Here is a 21,811-nt window from a genome sequence, read left to right as displayed (position 1 = left end):
GTGACTGCTCACAGGAGGAAGAACATACAGAAGCCTGCATACAGATTTCTCCACACCCTTCTCTTTCTTCTTCCCTTATGACAATTTTAGAATGGTTATATATCCTTATTGTGTTACTGTCATATATCCTGGCTGTGAGTACAACTACTCACATGCTCAAATGCTGAGGACTGTGACCTAGTGACCCCCAACAAACCATCTATTTTTTGATATTAAGATGCCAAATTATGTATTCTCCTCTAGGTTTCAAAACCGGGTTTTTATAACCACAATTACATACATCTATTTACATTAATGATAATCAGATGTTTGGGGGTGTTATTCTTATTGTCAAATTTGTAAAATCATTGGATTAGATCTGTCAAAAAATGAGGCTTCATCTACAGAACATAAACTCACAGCTTGGCAGCTACTTCTGACTTAGAACAAAATGTCAAGCCACTCTTTAGGCCAAAAAAAAAAAAAAAAGCATCTTCCTAGCTAGGAAAATCATTCTGTTTTGTTTTGAGATGGTACCTTTCTTCATAAAAAAGAAAAAGAAAAGAAAAAAAGGCGGTACATTTGTTTCCTTAACTTGTTCCCAGCAAGATTCTTTAGTGATGCAAAAGTTCTTTTTAGATCTTAAGCTGTTGGTCTCAGTTGTAATATATCCCATATCCTACTTTTAATTAGTGACATTACTATTAAGTTCCAGATAAAAACAGTCATTCTTATTTTAAAGTTTAAACAGTTCAAGCATTTCTACTTGGATGACTTCAAGGAGTGTAAAAAAATCCCTTGATAGCCCACTGTAGCTAACTTCCAGCAACCCTGCCTCAGATATATACATGCTCTCTCTAAACTGTCTAAAGTAGTTCTCTAGGTTCAGTTAGAAAATGAGGGAGTTTCTCCTAACAAACTATAGCTGTTGATTTTTATTACCACATTATCTTCTTTTAATACTTTCAAATGCATACTTACCATCATCCCTGATGCCAGAAACATGTCCATGCTATCAATCTTCTGTTAGGTTCTTCTCCATGCGAACAAACCATACTTCAGGGCCATGAGAGAATTCCTTGCAGCTTCTGTGACTAAAATTACAGTTGGTAAGGAAACGATGAGTCAAGTGTAAAAATAAATTACAGGGCATTCACCACAGCTGACATGTAAGAAGTAAACAATCTTCAACACGCCAATTTTTTAATTTACAAGATTGTAAACATGCCCCATCAATGCAACCAGAATACTTGTTTCCACATGAAGAACATTCTTTTTCCTGTAGCCAAATTATATCATAAAATTGCTTAATCAGTACAGAATTTGAACAGGTGGCATAATTAGATAAAATAAATGCTCAGTAACATTAGACAAAGACAGCCTCACATTCAGGAAGTTTATATACCAAAAGTTTAAAGGTAGTTTTGGTTGAATGGTGGGATTACAGCTTATTTTGACTGTATTTTTTATATCCTGTGTTATATGAATTGTTTATAAGTACCTCTTCACTTTATAACCAGGAACAACAGCACTTTCATTTTGAAATAATCTAGGAAAATTAACCACTTACTAAAATTAATAGAAAACAATCTAATTAATTTTTGGCTATATATGGCATCAAATAAGCAAGGAATGACTTAAGAAATATTAGAGATTCACATGATGAAAATTATGATCATTAGGATATAAAAAGAGTTTAATAAATGTTTTTGGAAGGGGAGAAGAAATGTTGCAAACATGTTAAGTCTGACCAAATGAATGTCCAAATCAAATGCTATTACAATATCCCCAAGTGAATTTTTTAGACAAAGCAGTTTTTTTAAAGATTTTATTTATTTATTTGACAGAGAGAGAGAGAGATCACAAGTAGGCAGAGAGGCAGGCAGAGAGAGAAGCAGAAGCAGGCTCCCTGGGGCACCTGGGTGGCTCAGTGGGTTAAGCCTCTGCCTTCGGCTCAGGTCATGACCCCAGGGTCCTGGGATCGCGCCCCGCATCGGGCTCTCTGCTCTGCGGGGAGCCTGCTTCCCCTTCTCACTCTCTGCCTGCCTCTCTGCCTACTTGTGATCTCGGTCTGTCAAATAAATAAAATCTTTAAAAAAAAAAAAAGCAGCAGGCTCCCTGCTGAGCAGAGAGCCCTATTGGGGGCTCAATCCCAGGACCCTGAGATCATGACCTGGGCCGAAGGCAGTGGCTTAACCCACGGAGACACCCAGGTGCCCCTATACAAAGCAGAATTTTACAAAATAATTCTTGTAGTAATTTATTTGAGAGAGAGAGACCAAGAGAGCAAAGGAGTGAGAGACAGTGTGCACAAGCAGGGTGAGAGGCAGAGGGGGAGAGAGAATCCTCCAACAGATTGCCCACCAAGCACAGAGCCTGATGAGGGGCTTGTTTCCAGTACCCTGAGATCATGACCTGAGCCAAAACCAAGAGTTGGCTGCTTAACCAACTAAGTCACCCAGGCACCCCCTACAAAATACTTCTTAAATTCAGTTAATAACAAATTAGGGAAGAGTAGTTTAAGAAAATACTGGAAAGAATAAATAAGAAGTTTTACTATGAACAAGAAGGGCATAGATTAGGGGTCAGCAAACTAGGGCCAATGGGTCAAATCTGGCTGCCGACAGATTTTACATTAGTCGTGTGTGGCTGATTCTCCAAGTGAATGATTGCAGAAGAGACTGTGTGGCCCACAAGCCTGAAGTATGAACTATTTGGGACTTCTACAGAAAATGTTTGCCAACCCTCACAGTAGACTCTTCAATTATGCTGCCTTATCCATAGCCTCTGCTTTAAGGGAGCTCATGCAGGCCAAGAAAAGGCAAATTTATGAGGTATTACAATCCATGAGTACCACAAGGAAGCAGAAGGTAGAAGGTAGAGAAATAAAGGCTGGGGAAGCCAGCTGATTGCAAAAGAAGAATGAAGAGTGGGAAGAAGTTTTATTAAAAATGTGGGTGCTGGGGGCCACTCGAGGACAATTAAATCACAATATCTTGCTTTGGTTTATTTTTAAAGTTTTCCAGTTAATTCTCAAGTACAACCGTGATGGAAAACCACTAAGCTAGGGGAAATGGCAAACAGAGAGCTGCCGCATGATGTCAATGGTGACGCACAAGAGCACGATCCAAATGTACTGTCGTTAAGGTACCTCAGGGCTGCTTCAATCTAGTTCCCGTATTCAATATTGTTCATTCAGAGTCCCACTAAATCCCCATCTTCCACCAGGTTCCACATGTTTACATACAGTAAACCCCTATTAACGTGGTAGGCTGAGTCTTCATTTCCTGGGACCAAAAGAACCAAATTAGTATAGAAATTAGGATCAGGTATATAGTTGCATGAAAAACCCTCCACAGAAAGAAACATTTGAAATTGTTAGGGTATGACTCTAGAGTGAAAATCACACACAATCCCCGCCACATACCAGGATGAAACGTTTTTTTAGAAGTCCAGCTTATATTGTGGCAAAGCCACTAGTTACGCAATTGCCTTTGTGACTCAGACATGTACCCATTCAGGGTGAAGCTCTGAGGCAATTGTAGTGGCTGGTATTACAGCAACTTCAAAGAAATAAGCAAAGCAGGGTTTGACAGTTTCCCTTCCAACAATGATGTACAAATTCTGATACAATCATGAGGTGCTGACACTAGAAAGCATGATTTTGTGTCTATTACAGATTTCTCTATGCCTATAGATAGGCATGATTCTCAGTTACCATTCCAAGAGGCATTGAGTAACATGGATAGAAAACAGATTCACAAATCTGAGAATCACTGGACTAATTCTGTCAGTTCTGGTTCCAAACATATACCCATTTCCTTCTTTTTTTTTGAATGACTTAATTTATTTGAGAAAGAAAGAGAGAGAGAGAGAGAGAGAGAGAGAGCGCGCATGGTGGGGTGGAGGAGAGAGGGAATTGCAAGCAGACTCCCTGATGAGCATGGAGCCTTATGCGGGGCTCCATCTCAGGACCCTGAGATCACAATCTGAGCCGAAACCAAAGGCTGGATGCTTAACCAACTGAGCTACCCAGGTGCCCCCACCCACCTCCTTCTAAAGACCTGTTTATTGTCACAGCTGTTGCTTAGCCCTTTATGATCAGGTTTTGTTTCACATTATCCAGTATTATATCCTCTCCACTGAGTACAGTTGATGGGATCAATCCATACACTGCCAGCAGCCTATAAACTGTCTAAGCATGAAAAGACACCACACAAACAAAGATAAACTAAACCAATTAGATGTGCTCAAACTCTTTGAAATTTGAGAAGAAACAATGGGAAAAAGTAATTAATGGTGAAATCCGAAGCTAATGGCAAAGCCAGGCAGAGGGAAGATGAATGAGGGAAAATGTAGCTAAGACAGTCGAATAGAAAGCTGAATCAAGTCAGTGGAACAGTGAACAGGTCCACTAATTCCATGTGCTTAATCCCTAGAGCCACCATAGATGAATTTCCATGCCACTGTTCTTGAGATTCCCGTGAAATCGCTATTTTCCTTACTATGTGTATCTGTCTGATAAACACCTGCTTCTTGACCTAAGCCTGTGTCTTATTTCTTGAAACCAGAAATCCTATGTAATTTAGAAAATAGTAAGGAGCTGGGCTACATGAACAGACCTTTGGCAGGAATGTGAAATATTCAGACCTGATTATTACCTGGTGCTGGGATATAGAGCAGCTACATCTACCACAACCCTGGCTGTTTTTAAGAACCTCAAGGTGTGGCAAAGTTATTGTCACAGGACCACACATCTAGTGAATGTTAAGTTTGACACAATCACAACAGACAAAAATTCAAATGGCTAAGGAAGATCACAGATGGGTGAGTGCTTCTGAAATTAGAAAGCAAATTTCAAAAGTGTCTTTATGGTATTACTTCAGACTATGGCATCTGGCTTGACTTAAGTTACTCTCCAACATTTATACCTAAGTACAAGTTGGAAAAGTACAGAGCATTTTTAGAAATGAATATGTGAAATGATGAGCATACATACTTAGAGGTCAAGATGTAAAAATGTAATACGAACACATCTGAATTAAATGGTAGCCACACTCATAGTCCCATGTAAGGAAAACTGTCCCAGCCAGAGGTTGTTCTGGACAAAAGTCCTAGAGAGCAATAAATTTTAGAATATGACCTGTCCTGTCATCCAAAAGAGAATGTACCAGGTGCAGAATACACCACCCAAGTGCTGTGTTACTGCATAACTCAGAAAGTGACTACCCAAGCAGCCCTGAGCTAAGCCACTGAAATTCTTGCACTAAACAATGAAGTTTGTGAAATGCAAAGACAGTGAGGCCCACAGCCAAGAGAGCTGAACCGTAAAGGACAGAGTTGGGAAACATGAGATACAGCCAAGGATACCAGAGAGATAAGCAAGGTTTAATGATGAGTAACTGAAAATTTATGAGGATGCAGACTACAAAGCTAGGAGGTAAACTAAAGCTTGAGTAGATATGAGGAAGCGGAAACAAAAAAAAAAAAAAAAAAGGAAAAGAAAAGGAGCAATAAAGAGGAATTAAGACATGATGTATGTCATGGTATCCACAATTAATACTGTCCTGAATACTGAAAATGTGCTAAGAGAGTAGATTTCAGGTGCCTTCCTAGAAAATTTTAACTAAGTGAGAAGATAGTTTGGCGTCCGACTATAGTAATCATTTCACAATGTATATCAAAACATTGGGTCTATATATTAACTATATCCAATATTTATTTTTTAAAATGATGTTAAAGGTGACATACCAGAAGTAGGATACAAGCCCCTATTGCCGATGTTCCCAGATCGGTCTTCGAACCACCATGTCTAATCCTCAGACCATTTTCCTCAGAGGGGAAAGTGAATTTTATTTTTTAAATTGTCTTTACTCGAATATAGGGTTTTCTGTATTTGAATTCATAGGCAATCCTTGTCTGTCTTGGAGGCTGGCCACACTTAGCTGTAGGTGGTCCAAATCGCCTGGATGGCCCAAGAGAAGTCTGGTTCTTGAAAACAAAGAAGCCAACAATACCAGAAATCGCTAACAGGATTCCAGCCACAACTGAAGCTCACCAAGAATGTGAGTATTCTGGAATTGGTCAGGGAATCACATCTAGGAATAACGAAGTGAGGATCTCCCCCACATATTTTAAGAGAAAAACAGTCCCTAATAGTCTATGACAAAACTGCTAATGAGGCATTTAAAGCCATCAAAGATGATCCTTCTAAGAGATCTGTAACTATTGCAAAAGAACAACCTCAACGTTTTTCTGTTCAAGGCCAGGTAGTAAATAATTTAGGCTTTGCAGGCCATGTGGTTTCTGCCTCACTGCTCTGAACTGTAGCAAAAAGCAGGCACAGACAACACACACATCAATGTGGTGCTATGTTCCAATAAATGTGGATCTGTAGACACAGTACATTTAACCTTTGCCTGGAGTCGGCACACTTTCTGTGAGGGGCTAAATGGTAACACTTTAGGTTGTGGACCAGAGTTCATTGCAACTATTCAGTGCTGCTGCAGCACAAAAGGAACCGTGAGCAAGAGAGAATAAGCATGATCCTCTGTTCCAAAAAAACCACGTATTTGCAAAAACAAGCTGCCATGTGGGCCAGAGCTGGCCAAACCTTAGCCTATGCCAACTGTCTGGACACTGTTACCTTACCAGCAATATAATTTATGGAAGTATTAACTGATCGGTATCACTGTTATTTTCCACTCACTACGTACAAAGGGTAATTTTATCAGTACCGTCCACTGGCAGAATGCTGTGTTTATGCTGAATTCCAGCAGGCACATACTGATCTGCACAGCAAGCTGCTCCAGCCCTTGGTGTGCCTGCACCTGAGCTAACATTGTGTAAACAGTGGATTTTCAGTTGTGACTCTGACTCCTTTGATTCCTTTTTGTTGGGGTAGAAGAAAACATAACCCCATGGATACTGTCCAACACAGACATCATGCAGGAGCATGGGGGTGGGGAGAATACTCAAAGGTGAAAAGATGATGATAAACACACAGTGAATAGCTGTAGAGGGGGGAAATCGCTATTTCATCCAAAGTGGTTATTTCCAGAAACTGAAGGACCTACACATCCCTCACACCATTTCTCTTGCACATCTGAATCCCCCTTTGAAACGCACATGCCTGTGTCCTGGAAGAAGACAGTGACCAGGGCTCCAGGAGGAGGCAGGATGTTCCAAGAGCGAAGAATATGCTCGCCACATTGTAGTGCTTCAAGTATAGTAAGGTAGTTAAGATCTTTGGAGTGCGGCACGTACAGTTCCACCACTGGCTCCTTGTGGCATGCTGGGGACACCACCTCTCTGATCCTCAGCTTTATTATCTGCAAAGTAGGAATAAATCAGACTTCCCAGAGTTACTGTTAAGTTAAAATGAGATGACAAATATGTGTAAAGCACTTGCCTAGAACATGAAAGGCACTTATAATTAACAGATAATCACTGTTATTATTATATGACCTCAGGCACAAAGTTTTTAAAAGTTGTGCATGGGTGTTCCTACAGGTGTGATGGCTAGCCTAAAGAGAGATACAAAGAAAAAAAAAAAAACCCAGACCTGCTGTCAACAAAAATAAAGAGCAGATAATGGGAATAGGGAAGCCCTAGTTCAGATAGCAAAAGCCAGATTTATACAACCCATTTTGGCCCCTATGGAGAAAGAGATAGAAAGACGTGCTTTTTGACAGCATGTTAACACTCGTATCGTTATACAAGACCGATGTTGTTTTAAAATAAGCTGTGAAGGAGGATGCCTGGGTGGCTCAGTCAGTTAAACGTCTGCCTTTGGCTCAGGTCATCATCCCAAGGTCCTGGGATTGAGTCCTGCATTAGGATCCTTGCTCAGTGGGGAGTCTGTTTCTCTCACTCCCTCTGCCTGCCGCTGTCCCTGCTTTTGCTCTCTGACAAATAAATAAATAAAATCTTAAAAAAAATAAGTTGCGAAGGACATGGAATATAGGGACTCCCTTTGTATAAATGGCTAGCCCAGGCTTCTCCTTAGGGAAAAGACAATTTTCCTATTATTTCAGTTCCCTGTGCAGGCTAATTATCTAAATACTGGCAGTAGAAATTATCCAAATATGCCAGAGATCGTATGAGGAACGTTATGCTATGAAGGCACCATCTCAAGACCATCCTCATGGGAAAAGGTGACCTTTATTACTTTTATGAAAAATGGCAGACACCAATGAATGATCTGGCATTCCCTAAAAAAGCTTCAAGTCAGAGTGGGCCTCTGCAGAGGTATCCCAGGGATGTTCATACTATATATGCTGCCTACTTTAACTCTGGGCCATTTAAGTGCTCCCTGGAGCCTATCAGGAGGCAGACCCCTTAGGAGCTAAAAACAAATACTAGACCAGTTGATTTAAGTGCAATCCAGAAGACCCTGCTGCCTTTGAAATTAGTAACCCAAAGTGCTATATACTTGGCTGCCACTGAAATAATGAGCCTCTGCGATGAGCTGACTTTTGACAAGATACATGGAGCTCCACTGCCTGATAAAAACTCCCAACAAATCTGGTTAAAAAGAATAGACTCTCCCCATAAGGGAAATATAATTAGTGTCACACTGACAATATTTGTGACATGTAGCTCATGTTACCTGGTTTACGTGGGAACCATTACAGTTCAGATCCTTTGCAGGGGTGATCACAGACTGGGTAAGCATGTAATTTACCCCAACTGTTTTGAGGAGGATGTACTACAGAATAAATGGCAGGCTTTAAAGGCACTGGTCCCTGCAAATGACATTTCTATGAGTCTCCCTGACAGGAGTCAGGACAGTCGTCCTTTCTTCCCCTTTTTACCTAAATCACCAAGAGGATCCCCTCTTCTGTTACATGTTCACTCATGTGGAAGAGCTAGCAGACTCTCTAAAACACTTTCCAAAAGACGTCCTTCACAATTCAGGCTACGGAGGAGTTACAAAAAGGAAAAAGATTGCTTTCATCATCTGTGACCCTCCCAGCCTCAGCTCAGTCAGCCTCCACTGTACTGAAAGACATGGCAAGTATTAAAAGGGAGAATGGAGGGTGGGGTGTCTGGGTGGCTCAGGCAGTTAAGCATCCGACTCTTGATTTCAGCTCAGGTCATGATCTCAGGGTCGTGGGATCAAGCCCCACATCGAGCTTCACACTCAGCATGGAGTCTGCTTAAGACTCTCTCTCTCCTTTACCCTCTGCCCCTCCCTCAACTTATGCTCGCTCACTTGCTTTCCTTTGCTCCCAAATAAATGTTTTTTGTTTTTTTTTTTTTTTAAAAAGGGAGAATGGGAAGTGGGGGGAAAACACAAGGTGTTGCTTAGTCTAACCCACCCATTTTTTTACCCTACTTGTGATGTAACATTTATGATACTTTATGCTCTGTTTCTTTATTCCTTTTTTTACTTTCACAAGAATGACAGTTCCATGATGGCAGAACTCTGTTATTATCTAGAATAGTCTCTGGCAACTAGTGAGCACTTAATAATTGTCTGTTTAGAGGAAGGGAGGAAGTGCCATATCACAACCATTTCTTCTCTACCCCCAACTGGGGAACCTCCACCCAAACCACTGGCAACTTACCAAGAATTCCCAACTGCCTCAAAAGGACATCCATGGCAATGGCAATTCATTCTGGCTTGCTGATGAACCCACTGGGCAAGAAGCCTCAACGTAAGTGACAGGTAGGTCTTAGTGTTGCTCCTGATCAATGACAAGGTTCTGGTTGCCCAGGAATCTGCATTTTTAACAGGCATCCCAGGCGATTTTCTGCATAAAAAATTTTTACACCATGAACATTCCCTTCACTGGGTAAGAACAATCTCAGAGGCTATTATAAAAATCTTTCAGTGTGCTGGGGCACCTGGGTGGCTCAGTGGGTTAGAGCCTCTGCTTTCAGCTCAGGTCATGATCCCAGGGTCCTGGGATCGAGCCCCTCATCGGGCTCTCTGCTCGGCAGGGAGCCTGCTTCTACCTCTCTCTCTTTCTGCCTGCCTCTCTGCCTACTTGTGATCTCTCTGTCAAATAAATAAAAATCTTTATAAAAAATCTTTCAGTGTGGAATAAAAAACATTTCTGTCTTACATAGCCTCCCTGGACTCAGATGGAACCTAGAGGAAGCACTGGGTAGAAGACACAGCACTGCCTTACATTCAAATCTACTTCCTACACCAACCAGCTATAATCTTGGGCAAGATAAGCAAGTCCCTCTTCTGCAAAAATGGAAGAATGAAAAAAGGAAAGGTTCTCATTACTTTCTAACATAGTCTAAACATTTGAAGACATTTTTTTATTCATACCGTGATGGGGAAATTATCAAGTAATCACCTAACACCAACTAAGACCATATTCCCTGCCCCTTCCCACTAACTGGGCTAGCCCGCCAAAGCCACTAGCCACTTACCAAGACTTCACAATGAGTAGATAACCATGTGCAGGATATTTGATCTAAGTCTCCCCAATTCTCTAGTAACCTCACTGGGCCAGGTGGGGTTCAATGTACCTCTTTACCAGTGGCATGGCTTCTGATCACACTTGGTGCCACCTGGAGAATAGCAAGAAAAAAGAAGAAACAAATGTTAACACCGAATAGCCAAGGTTTGAGATATAGCTTTGATTTAGTTTTACCACCTTAGTCAAGTCATCCAGCCCAAACCCTGGACCTCAGATTTTGCTCTCTTCTTTATCTGGCAGACCGCTGCAATGTCAATGATTATTATTTAATAAGAATTCTTGTATCCATTTTAAATGAGATTAACTTGGATACTGAGACACCAAGTAACTGCCCATATCAAAGTGTTAGAACTCAGATATTAACTCATGCTGATCTTCCTAGCTGCCTGCAAGTCTTTCCCCCTCTTTAGACTTCAATATCCCTACCTCTGAGTGGGGGTAAACTGGATTCCTTGGGGGTCCTTCTCTATCTGGCAGTTATGACCTTCCATTCTGTAATTAAAGAACTCCCTCAAAGCAGATGAAACCTCCATCTATCTGGTCATTGGATGGCATTTGGTTCACATTAATGAGGAAAGGTAACAAAACCCTGGGCTCTGGGCCAAGGCCTGTCATTCACAGTCTCAACTTCCACCAGGACTCACTTTAACTGTGCGTGAAAAGGAATTAAACTATCCATTGCCTTATCCGATCCCCAGGTTACCAAAATGATCAAAGGGAGCTAGGCAGGCCAATGGCTACTCCCCTATCTCCCAAGACTCAGCCACTAGGAAGAATGGAACTCTGAGACCTAAGACCCACACAGGATTAAGCCAAAGATCCCCAAGGGTCCTTTGTTTCTAAGAAAGCAGCCTAATACCTCTAAGTTTCCCAGTCCCTAGCTACTTAGCATGAAAAGCAACCCAGAAATCTGGCAATTCAGCAATGGCCCACAGCCCAAGCTATTAAAATGATTAGATGCTGGCAGCACCAGCAAATGCAACTAGGTTTCTTGTTACCCAATGAGAGGCAGACAATCCTTGAACCCCAGGAAAATTCAAGGAGCAGTTTCTCAGGGCTCATTTTTAACTACTGCATTCCCTGTCAGCAAAAATGTCTTAGAATCGGGGCGCCTGGGTGGCTCAATGGGTTAAAGCCTCTGCCTTCGGCTCAGGTCATGATCCCAGGGTCCTGGGATGGAGCCCCGCATCGGGCTCTCTGCTCCGCAGGGGGCCTGCTTCCTCCTCTCTCTTTGCCTGCTTCTCTGCCTAGTTGTGATTTCTCTCTGTCAGATAAATAAAATATTAAAAAAAAATGTCTTAGAATCTACTAGTAATCATGAGAGCCAGGCAGAAAGCTCTCCCACCGTAAGTGGGGAATATTTCATGCTGCCAGGCATTTGGGGAAAGGGAGCAGGATCTTGATCAGCTCAAGCCATCTCTTTATTGGATAAAGTAAAGCAGCTGTTACTAGACAAGATCTGCACACCTACAAGCAGCAGCAGCCACTAGCAATTGAGCTTATTACAGCCGTGAGGGACAAGAACAGGAAAGAAATTTGTATAGGGCATAATTGGGAAATAATGGCAAATATAAATGTAGACACCTCACCATGAACTGCCTGCACTAAGGAGCCAAGAACAGAAAGTGGTTGGTAGTTAATGCCTCTCTCTGAAGACAGAGATCTTATTTCCACCACTCCCTTCTCCCACTCCACCTAGATCTTTTCTAAACTAAACTACTCCAGTTCCTAGCCCCCTTGCCACTCAGTTTATTCCACTTCTGTTTAAGTCAACAAATTTCAAAATGGGAATACTTTCCATGTTTGACTAACTTTGAAAGTCATGAATGAAAAAAATTCCAGAAATACGTTAAGGATGGAAAGTAAAAATCGCAGAATCCCAGGAAGTTTAACACTTGGGGTATGTTCCTCCAATTACTTTCATGTACACAAACAACATTAATTTTTATTTCACAAAAAGTGGATGAAAATCATACTATTGCCCTCTACCTTTTTTTTCAATTAATATACTTGATAATCTTTCCAAGTAAAATATTCATCTACAAGATTATTTTAATGCCATGTTGTAATATTACATGAATAATATTTTACCTGCCCAAATGATCATGCATGTGTAGATCAAAATTTACCTACCCAAATGATCACTCATGAATAGCTAAGGTTTTTTTCCCCATTTTTTTTATTGCTATGAACACTGTAAACATTCCCATACCTAAATCTTTTAGAATATCCTTAGAACATTTCTTTAGGATTTCTTTAGAATATTTTGGGGTATATCCCTAGAAATGAAACTGTGTGGTCAAAGGACATACAATACTTATTTTGCCATAATATATATATATATAGCCAAACTGCCCCTACAAAGGACTACACTGAAACTGGATAACCCCACCAACACCGGTATAACATTTTTTTGGTATTTGCCCATGTGATAGGTATTAAATGCAATAATACATTTTTTTATGTTCAAACATTTATTAAGAGAATTACAAAGATGAGTAAGATACAGTCTCTGCCCTTGAGACTAAATGAAGGGAGACAGACAGAAACTGGTAACATTTACCATTATCATGTTCATGATGAAGAGAAATTAGAGTTCAGTTCATGGTGCTTCCTTAAATGATTCTGCAGCTATTGCTAATAGAAAAGGTCCAAAAGAGTATTATTTGACAGTACTCCAAATTAAAAATCCATCTTCTAATAGTTGTGCTAATCCTCAATCACCTAGGTGGCATTTTGATGTGACTTCATTGTTTTTCCTTCATCAAGTCTAAGTTAAGAACCAAGTAGAAGCTGCTGGGAGAATGACCCATTTCCCCACCCCACCCTCCAACCAGCCCCAGGCAGTAAAACGAATGAAGTGTAGGTGATGTTTTATTGGAAGGATTCATTGGCACTGGACCTGGACTTCCATCTTTCCTTCTCCTACCATTTCCAGTAAACAGTGAGCTGTAACCATTTTCCTTAAGACGCCAAATGGCTTCTCTCCCTGGAATCTCACTGCCAGGCAGATCTGCTTACACGTAGTTAGGCTGCAGTAGTATCCATTCCAACTTGGGAAATACAGGTAAGAATAAAAAGAAACTTTTTTTTAGTACCATGTGGGTCAGATACAGATGAGCTCAAAATGGACACTACCACAATCATTTTAAAAACCTATCTGACAAAGATGTATGAATATGCAATAAAACAAATACAGCAAAATGTTAATTGCAACATCCAATTGGTAGGTAGATGGGTTTTCAATATACAATTCTTCAACTTTTCTATATGTATATTTAAAATTTTTCCATAGTAGATGCTGGGAAAAATCCAACAAGCAGTTCATAAAACAATGCTGTGAGGGCCTTTCCTACCATTTTACTCCTAGAATGAGACTATTCTATATTCTCTCTTTTTTTTGGTTTTAGATATAGCTTTCTTGAATTGGACTTGGGAGGTCTAACTTTTTAATGACATGAAATGAATCACAATATACCCACAGGCAGGTTACCAGGACAATATATGGAAGGTTAGGGAGGGTAAAGGGGAAGGCCCTAAGCTCTTGAAGTCCAGGCTTCCTGGGGCGCCTGTGTGGCTCAGTGGGTTAAAGTCTCTGCCTTCAGCTCAGGTCATGATCCCAGGGTCCTGGAATCAAGGCCCACATCGGGCTCCATGCTCGGCGGGGAGCCTGCTTCCCCCTCTCTCTCTGCCTGCCTCTCTGCCTGCTCATCATCTCTGTCTGTCAAATAAATAAATATTTTTTAAAAAGTCCAGGCTTCCTAACTGTATGACGTTTAAGTGAGTGAGTATTTCAGAAACCCCATTTCTTTGTCTGTTAGCATTCAGACCTGGTAAACATTTCCCTTGGACTACCTTTCTGTTTTAGCTCACATTAGTTTGTTACTTTCCATATTCTCACTGCAAAGAGCTGTGCAGGAAGGAGGGGGTCAAGGGATAAGGCACCAAGGTATGATATGGTCACATTCTTCAGTTAGGATTTAATGAAATGAATTTCTAGAGATGAAGCTCCAAACTTGATGCTGAAGTATATGGTATAACTGACTAACTGTCGGACCCTGGTGGAGGCCTTATAATCAATCTAGCTTGAAGTGTGTTCTAGCTGGCCCACCTGTAAAATAGGAAAAGACCTGTTATAAAGAATAATGAATGAGGTAAAATAAATGAGTTTCTGAGATGCTAAAAATATCTTTGGTGAATGGAGAGGAACGTGAAACCATCACCGTCGCTTAGTGATCCAAAGCAGGGTAGGCAATGTTTTTCTGTAAAGGACAGGCCTTATGGGCCACCAGGTCTCTGATGTACTCAACGCTGCTGCTGCAGGACAGAAAAGCCACAGACAAAGTATCAACAAATAACATGTGGTCCAACAAAACTTTATTTGCAAAACAAGGCAGTCCATGGGCTCCATTTGCCTACACCTCATCTAGAACGTACAGTCCTACCTAGGAACGCCACTTGAAGGATGACCTGAGGAGGACTGAAAAGGGGATGAGTCTACAGATAGGAGCCATTTAGCGCACCCTGGGCAGTGAGGATGAGGCTCCTGATCTGGCAGCCATCACCCAGGTCCCACCAAGGAAGAGGGTGTCAGCAGCAGTAACAGTAGCAACATCTGTAAGTATCAAGGACTGAAATCCAAACACAAAAATAGCATTATCTCAGAAAAACTCTTTATATACATAACTAGAAAGAAACACCACGTTTCTGACCACATGCGTTGTGAATAAACAGTTGACAGTCCAGAGCCTGTGGAGATCACCTTAGCAGGCACACGATAAATGTTTGTTGATGACTCATTCATTTATTCATCCAATAAACATTTACTGAGGCCTACTAATGTGCCAGGCTGGGCTCTGAAGAAGACACTGTCCCTGCCCTCAAGGAGCTTACAGTCTAACTGAGAACATAGGAAGGGAGAAAGGCATATACACAGACAATTACAATACAACCTGGTAAGTGCTGCAACACTTATCAGGTTGTATTATAATGGCCGATGTAAAATTTCTTTCCAGGGGGAGCTGCTCCAGGCTGCTGCTGGCTGTAACATCAAGAGAGGGGAGGAAGAGATTGTAGAAATCAAAGGTTAAGGCTTTCAGGCTATTTCAAATACCCACGCTCTCCCTAACTCCTGATCAGAGATAGGTTTGGGAACTAGACACTGGCCATGATGTAAAATGGGACTCCCACGCTTAAGACAGAGACATCCAGTAAAGGATCTTCTCAACCACCTCCTCTACAAGCTCTGTTGTTTTGTTTTGCTTATTACACATCTGTGAACCTCCCCCCAATAGGCAGCAAGCCTCCTTTAACACCTGCAACTAACAAAATGCTGGAAAATGGGGGCTTACAACTACCTGGATTAACCCAGTGTAATTCGACAGCAAAAAGCAGTAAGTAACAAATCACTGGGTACCTCTGAATCCTATAATCCCCATCCTTCACTGAAAAAGTAAACATCAGAATGCTATTAAATATATGAGATAGTATAGAGCCCATATATTGGGAATGATAATTTAGAAAGCTTTACTTAATAAATATAATTAAACAAGATTCTCTGGACCCCAATAAGAGACCCAGTCTCAGGAAATGTTTTAAGACACCTCACCCCCAAACTTTTAAGAATATCTAAATTACCTACATAATAGTAAATAACAAAATAAATAGGAAATATGAAACAAGGAGGTAATACACTTTTCCCAATTATTTTTCAACACTGAGTGATAATAAGATACTCCTTGAGGAGAGATTACTAGTGTTAACTAATCACTTGGTTCAGATGGTCTTATACAAAGACAGGATGAATTTCTCTGTGCCCCATACTGTTCTTAATAAGGCCAAGGGTTTTAATGGCTCTTCTGTCTCTGCAACCAGTAAACTGAGCTGATGACATCAACAGATTGTTGCCATTTAACACTGAGGTCCCCGTCTTGGGACCCAATGTCTTCAAGGCCACTTTTATATGCTTAACATACTACTTCCCCCTGAAGTCTTCTTATTGCTCTTGCCTATACTGTTCCATTCTGCCACTGTCAGCCCACATTCACAATGCTTTCTCAGGTGTTACAGTCTGTTTCTCCTAGCATTTTACACCCCCGAAGAGCTCAATGTTATCTGTAAATATAGACATCACACTATGTCCATATCCTCCTCCAGATCACTCCTAAGTATTCAAAATAATATCAGTCCCAGAACGGATGGGAGAGAGGGTTCTACTGTTTTGTGTCTTGCCTAAGTTGGTGTCTTATTAGGGACAAAATGTTGCCATGTCTTCTTCCCACACCCAAAGCCAAGGTGTACCAATGCTATGCAGCAGCACTCAAGACTGCTCTCTATTTAAATAAAAACACAGGGCTATCTAAAGGACAGACAAATGTTATCTCAAAATGGCTACCAAGAATCTGATATGTATCCCATTAAACAGTTGTCTTTGGAATCACAAACATTTCTTAACGCTCAGTGGCAACATATACCAGGAGTATATGTGCAACAAATCACATTTGTTATTTGCAATAAATGACAGAGGATAATAGACCCTTATACAGAACACATAATACAGAGCTCTTACAAATACATAACATTCAGACACAAATTAAATAGTTCACAAAGAGCTAATAATTAACATTTGAGAGTCCGGCCTCACCAGGATCAGAGAAATGGATAGTAAAACAAAGATACCATTCTCTTACATATAAGGTAGCAAAAATTTTTTTTCTAAATACCTAAAGAGCTGGGTACAAAAAATGACATAATTTTTTTAATGTTACTACATAGCAAATCTTTATAATGTTCTAACTTTTTGATGAACAATTCTCATTCTGGAACTCCATTCTATAAAGAAATAACTCAAAATAAACAAACAATAAAAACTAAATGAAAATGAAAAGACATTCATTACATCATTTAAAATACTGAAAATTTAAAAATATTTCCATATAAGTAGATACCATGAAACCACTAGATGACAACTGCAAATAATGTTTAATGTGAAAAAATGCATGCTATAATGTTAAACACAAAACACAACATAAAATAGTACAAATATAAAATCAACTGTAGAAAAATGCAGGGAATGAAAAGACGTGAACACATTTATAAACACTGGGTTACCTCTGGGCAGTGAAATTACAGATCCTTTCCCCCACAATGAATATTTACCAAATTTCTAGATTGAGGGAACTATTCAAACTTAAACAGTGGAAGAAAAATTACAAAATAGAAGACAGATATTTGGCCACTTGCTTTCGAATCTCTACTAACCCAAAATTTAAAAACAAAAATTAAAAGGCAAACAATAACCTGATGTATGTAACACTGCAGAAATCTGAGTAATAGCCTTTATCTGAAGAACACTTTCAAATAGAAGAACAATAACACTAAACTAAAACTCCAATAGATAAATCAGTATAAGACCTGAACATCACACGAAAGAAAATTAAACTGCTAAGAAATATATGGAGGAAAAAGGAGTCCAAACTCACTAATAACCGAAGAAATGCAAAGTTAAAACACTACTGTTTTTTATCCATAACATATTTTTTAAAACAAACACCACTCATTGCCTGTGTGAGTAAAAACTGGTATGACCTTTTCATAATGAAATTTGTCAATACATATTGAGTGTTAAAAACGCTGACAATAGTAATTCCACTTCAGCGAATCCATCCTAACCAATAATAAAAAAGAAATGCACGTATTTTCAGTCTTTTATTATAAGAAAAAAAATTCTCCTTTATTAGCGAACATTTGCATTAACACACCAAAATATTAATAATGGGTAACCAAAAAAAAAAAAAAAAATCTCTACTGCAGCAAAAGACCGCTGTCTCAAAGCATTTGACCAGATCTCCAATCAGGCAAAACAAGAAGGGTGTGTCCAGTCTGCCGCAGTCGGCCATTTTAAACCCTCTGCAGAACAAAAAGCATAGAAGACAAGGGTAGATAAGGATGGCCACCCGGATAGGCTCCAAATCAACAATTCTTTACTTTTTGTCTTCTCCCTGTGTAGCCCTGTACAATGCACTGAATAAAAAGCGGCCAAGAGCAAGCAGGTCGCCTTTCTTAAACAGCACAGGTAAATTACAAACAAAATCTGAAATCATAAAAGAAGGGTCTTTTAAATTTTGAACCCTCATTTCAGGGTAATAAAGCATAATGTTTAAGAGCACAGCATTATGGAGTCATACAACTTGGATAAAAATCCAGTTTCAGCCATCCAAATGGAAGTAAAGACGTGGGCAAATTACATTTCTCATTTGTAAAATATGAATAATGGTACTGCTATTTCATTAGATTGTCGAGAGTACTAAATGAGTTAAGGCATGTGTAAAAGCATGTAGACCAGCACCTGGCATATAGTTTTATGGGCTACAGACATTTAAACAGAATTATTACTACAGAGAAATGGGCTCAGAGAAGGAAAAGGCCCAGTATGAGATCACTGCGAGGATTATTGGGCAACCACGGTCTCTTCTATTTTGAATCCTGTGCCCTCTGTGCTACATATTTAAGTGCTAAACTATAAGTTTTAGCGATTTACAGTAGAAATTCATTGACAGCCCTCTGAGATCCAGGACAGTACAGCTACCTAAAAAAAAAAAAAAAAAAAAAAAAAAAATCTTTTCCCTAGGTTCAAGTTTTACAGAAAAAAAAATAATTTAGAGGAAAGGATATGAACCCAGATCACCTTCATACCATCATTACCATCTGCCCAAATTCTAGGTTTAAAGTGTAACAAGCACTTGGAAACACGGCCAAATCCTCACACCAGTATTCTGCAGTGGGGGAAATCAAGGGCTTCTGACCAACATAACAATACATTCTCACAATACTGCGATCACTGTATTCTGCTGCTCAGATGGGATGAGAGAATGTGTCCAGAGCCAAGTACGGCGGCCCGAAGTCTGATAGCGAGCCCTCCAAATGTGTATAGCCGGAATGTGGCCTGGCTCCAGTGCTCCAATTTTATGCATTTCCTACACACAGTCAGCTGCCGAAACCTTTTAGACAGTCATCATCTCCGCATTTTCAAACCCACATATTATGAACGGGCCAGTGAAAGGCTAAGATTCTGGGTGAATTTCCGGTGGATTTGGCCACAGCCTAAGACATCTCCCGTCGACAGATCCCCTCACCCAACCAGAAAGGTAGATTCTATTTCTCTGCAGGGCCCCCTAGTCCAAGATGGCCAAGCAAAGACAACTTACCTCCCCCCTCGCCATTTTGCAACCTTAATTACACCCACGGCGCGCGCCTCCCTGCCCGTCATTCCGTCTGAAATACGCCTGCGCCCCTCTCTCACCCTAAGTACGCATGCGCGCCTTCACTTTCCCTCCCAACTGCCGCTGCCAACTGTGTACTAGAAACTTTGCTTTCTTATTTAACGCATTCAACACCCCGCCCCCGCCCTCCGCAACGCCCCAAGCTTGCGCGTGCTCACCTCCCCTCTCCCCAACTGGGGCCCCTTCCCCCCCGCATCAGAGCCTTCTTAAATATACATGCGCGATCCCGCTCCTCCCCCAACCTCTCAAATACACATGCGCACCAAGCCCGTCCTCTCCTATGCCCAGCCCCCCCTCCTCCGTTTCTTATATATACATGCCTGATGCATGTATATATATATCGGTAAAGCTGTGCCCCACTACTCAAGGAGGGACACTACCAGCATTTCCTAATGGGGGTGCGTGTAATACGCTAGGGAAATGGAAACACCGCAGGTGACTGCAGAGAGCGAATCTCGACGGAATCCGCCCCGGCCCCCAGGGAGAAGCTGGAGGACCCTCAGTCTCCGTAATAAGACCCACCACCCAGAACAAAGGCAAAGAAAGCTCTCATAATTGGATAAGCCTACTCCTAAGGCCCATCCTTTAAATACACCTCTGCTACAAGGAACCCCAATTTTTTTAACGTTATGGAAAATACCGACGCTCATGTGCCTTAACCATGATTAAAGGAGTCTGCAGCCTTTCACAATGGAAAGTACACGCTCAACATCCCTTTGTAGGTTTGAGACCGATGCTATCCCCCACTTTTTCCTCTCGTGAACCGGGAGAATACACAGATCAAGGATCTCGCCGTCCCGAGTTCCCTTCGCCGCCCTCCATGTTCTTCTCCTACCTTCTGGCTGAATCGAGCTTCGTATCACGAATTCTTAGTGCTGGCCGCCGAAAAAGAGGGTAGAGGGAGCAGCGGCACAGATTCCGCGGGTCTAGGGTGGCTGGGCAGGCGAAAGAGAACCAGTGGCGCCTTAAGCCGCAGCGCTGATGCCAGTTAAAGAACTGCCTCTCCGGGATCGCCGCAATAGACTTCTGGCGCATGCGCTGAGTACGCCCTCTTCTCTCCACCCCCACCCATTACCGCCTTTCGGAGGTTAACCCTGAGGCCTTCACCCTTTCCTCAGGGCCGGGGCCCTAGCCCATTCGGCTTCTTCCACCCGGCCTCCGTCACCATCCCTTCTTCAGCCCATCCTTCCATCCTTCCTTCATCAATGCCTCTCCTATTCTTAGCTCACCATTTCATTGCCAAGTCTCCCCGTTGGCTGCCTTTATTTTCTCTTGTTATTTTTGTTGTTGTATAAGTTTTATTGAGACAAAATTTTGTGTCTTACAATGCACCAACTTAAGGTGTACAGTGCAATGGATTGTAGTATATTCAGAGTTGTACACCCGGCACCGTGATTTTAGAATTTTTCATTAATCCAGAAAGAAACCTCATGTCATTAGTATATCTTTGTGTTTACATTTTTGTTTAAATATGTAATGTTTTAACATTGACATTTTTATTTTTATAGTTGAAACAATGTGTCATCTTAACTATTTTTCCATGTTTCTAATTAGCAGCTTTACCTTTTTAAATAAATGGACACCATTCATTTTTTTAAGTATTGTAAAATTGAGGTCTGACCTCAATTCTTGCAGATGGAGTTACTTGCTATTTCCACTTCTCTTCCTTTTAAAAAAACTTGGATAATCTACAATGGTCCCATCTGAAGAGAATTTCTAAAAGGAGGCACAAGTTGAAAATTTTGAATCCTATAAAATACTTCGAGTCCTGGGCCTACCTATTTGTCTGAACTTCCCAGTTCATAAGCAGCTCCTCAAAAGTGGTAAAGGAGAAATTTGGAGACCTAATTTATCCACCCATTTTAGGCTGACATTCTGAGGCTGTATTTCCCTCTCCCTATACTCCTAGAGGATGTGATGGTTAATTTTATGTGCCAACTTGGCTGGGCCACGGTGTCTAGATATGTGGTTGAATATTATTATGGATGTTTCTGTGAAGGTGTTTTTGGGGGAGATTAACGTTTAAATCTGTGGACTTTGAGTAAACCAGGTTACCTTCTATAATGTGGATGGCCTTATCCATCATTTGAAGGCCTTGCTTCCCCAAGC

At 40.9% G+C, this 21,811-nt stretch overlaps 1 long non-coding RNA gene across 1 annotated transcript in view; it reads right to left on the bottom strand.

The window, feature by feature from the left end:
• LOC123934802 overlaps positions 1–20,721 on the bottom strand; it is a 57,229-nt gene extending 36,508 nt beyond the window's left edge. Inside the window, exons 1-6 of the long non-coding RNA XR_006816827.1 lie at positions 20,538–20,721; positions 10,372–10,512; positions 9,552–9,737; positions 7,108–7,310; positions 3,131–3,266; positions 961–1,073 (exon numbers count right to left, since the gene is read on the bottom strand). This is a non-coding gene — a long non-coding RNA (uncharacterized LOC123934802). The remainder of the gene's footprint in view (positions 1–960; positions 1,074–3,130; positions 3,267–7,107; positions 7,311–9,551; positions 9,738–10,371; positions 10,513–20,537) is intronic.
• Positions 20,722–21,811: the final 1,090 nt, after the last annotated feature.

Source organism: Meles meles, chromosome X, assembly GCF_922984935.1.
Source record: "Meles meles chromosome X, mMelMel3.1 paternal haplotype, whole genome shotgun sequence".
NCBI classification, from domain to species: Eukaryota; Metazoa; Chordata; class Mammalia; order Carnivora; family Mustelidae; genus Meles; species Meles meles.
This window is presented reverse-complemented; position numbering and strand designations above follow the sequence as displayed.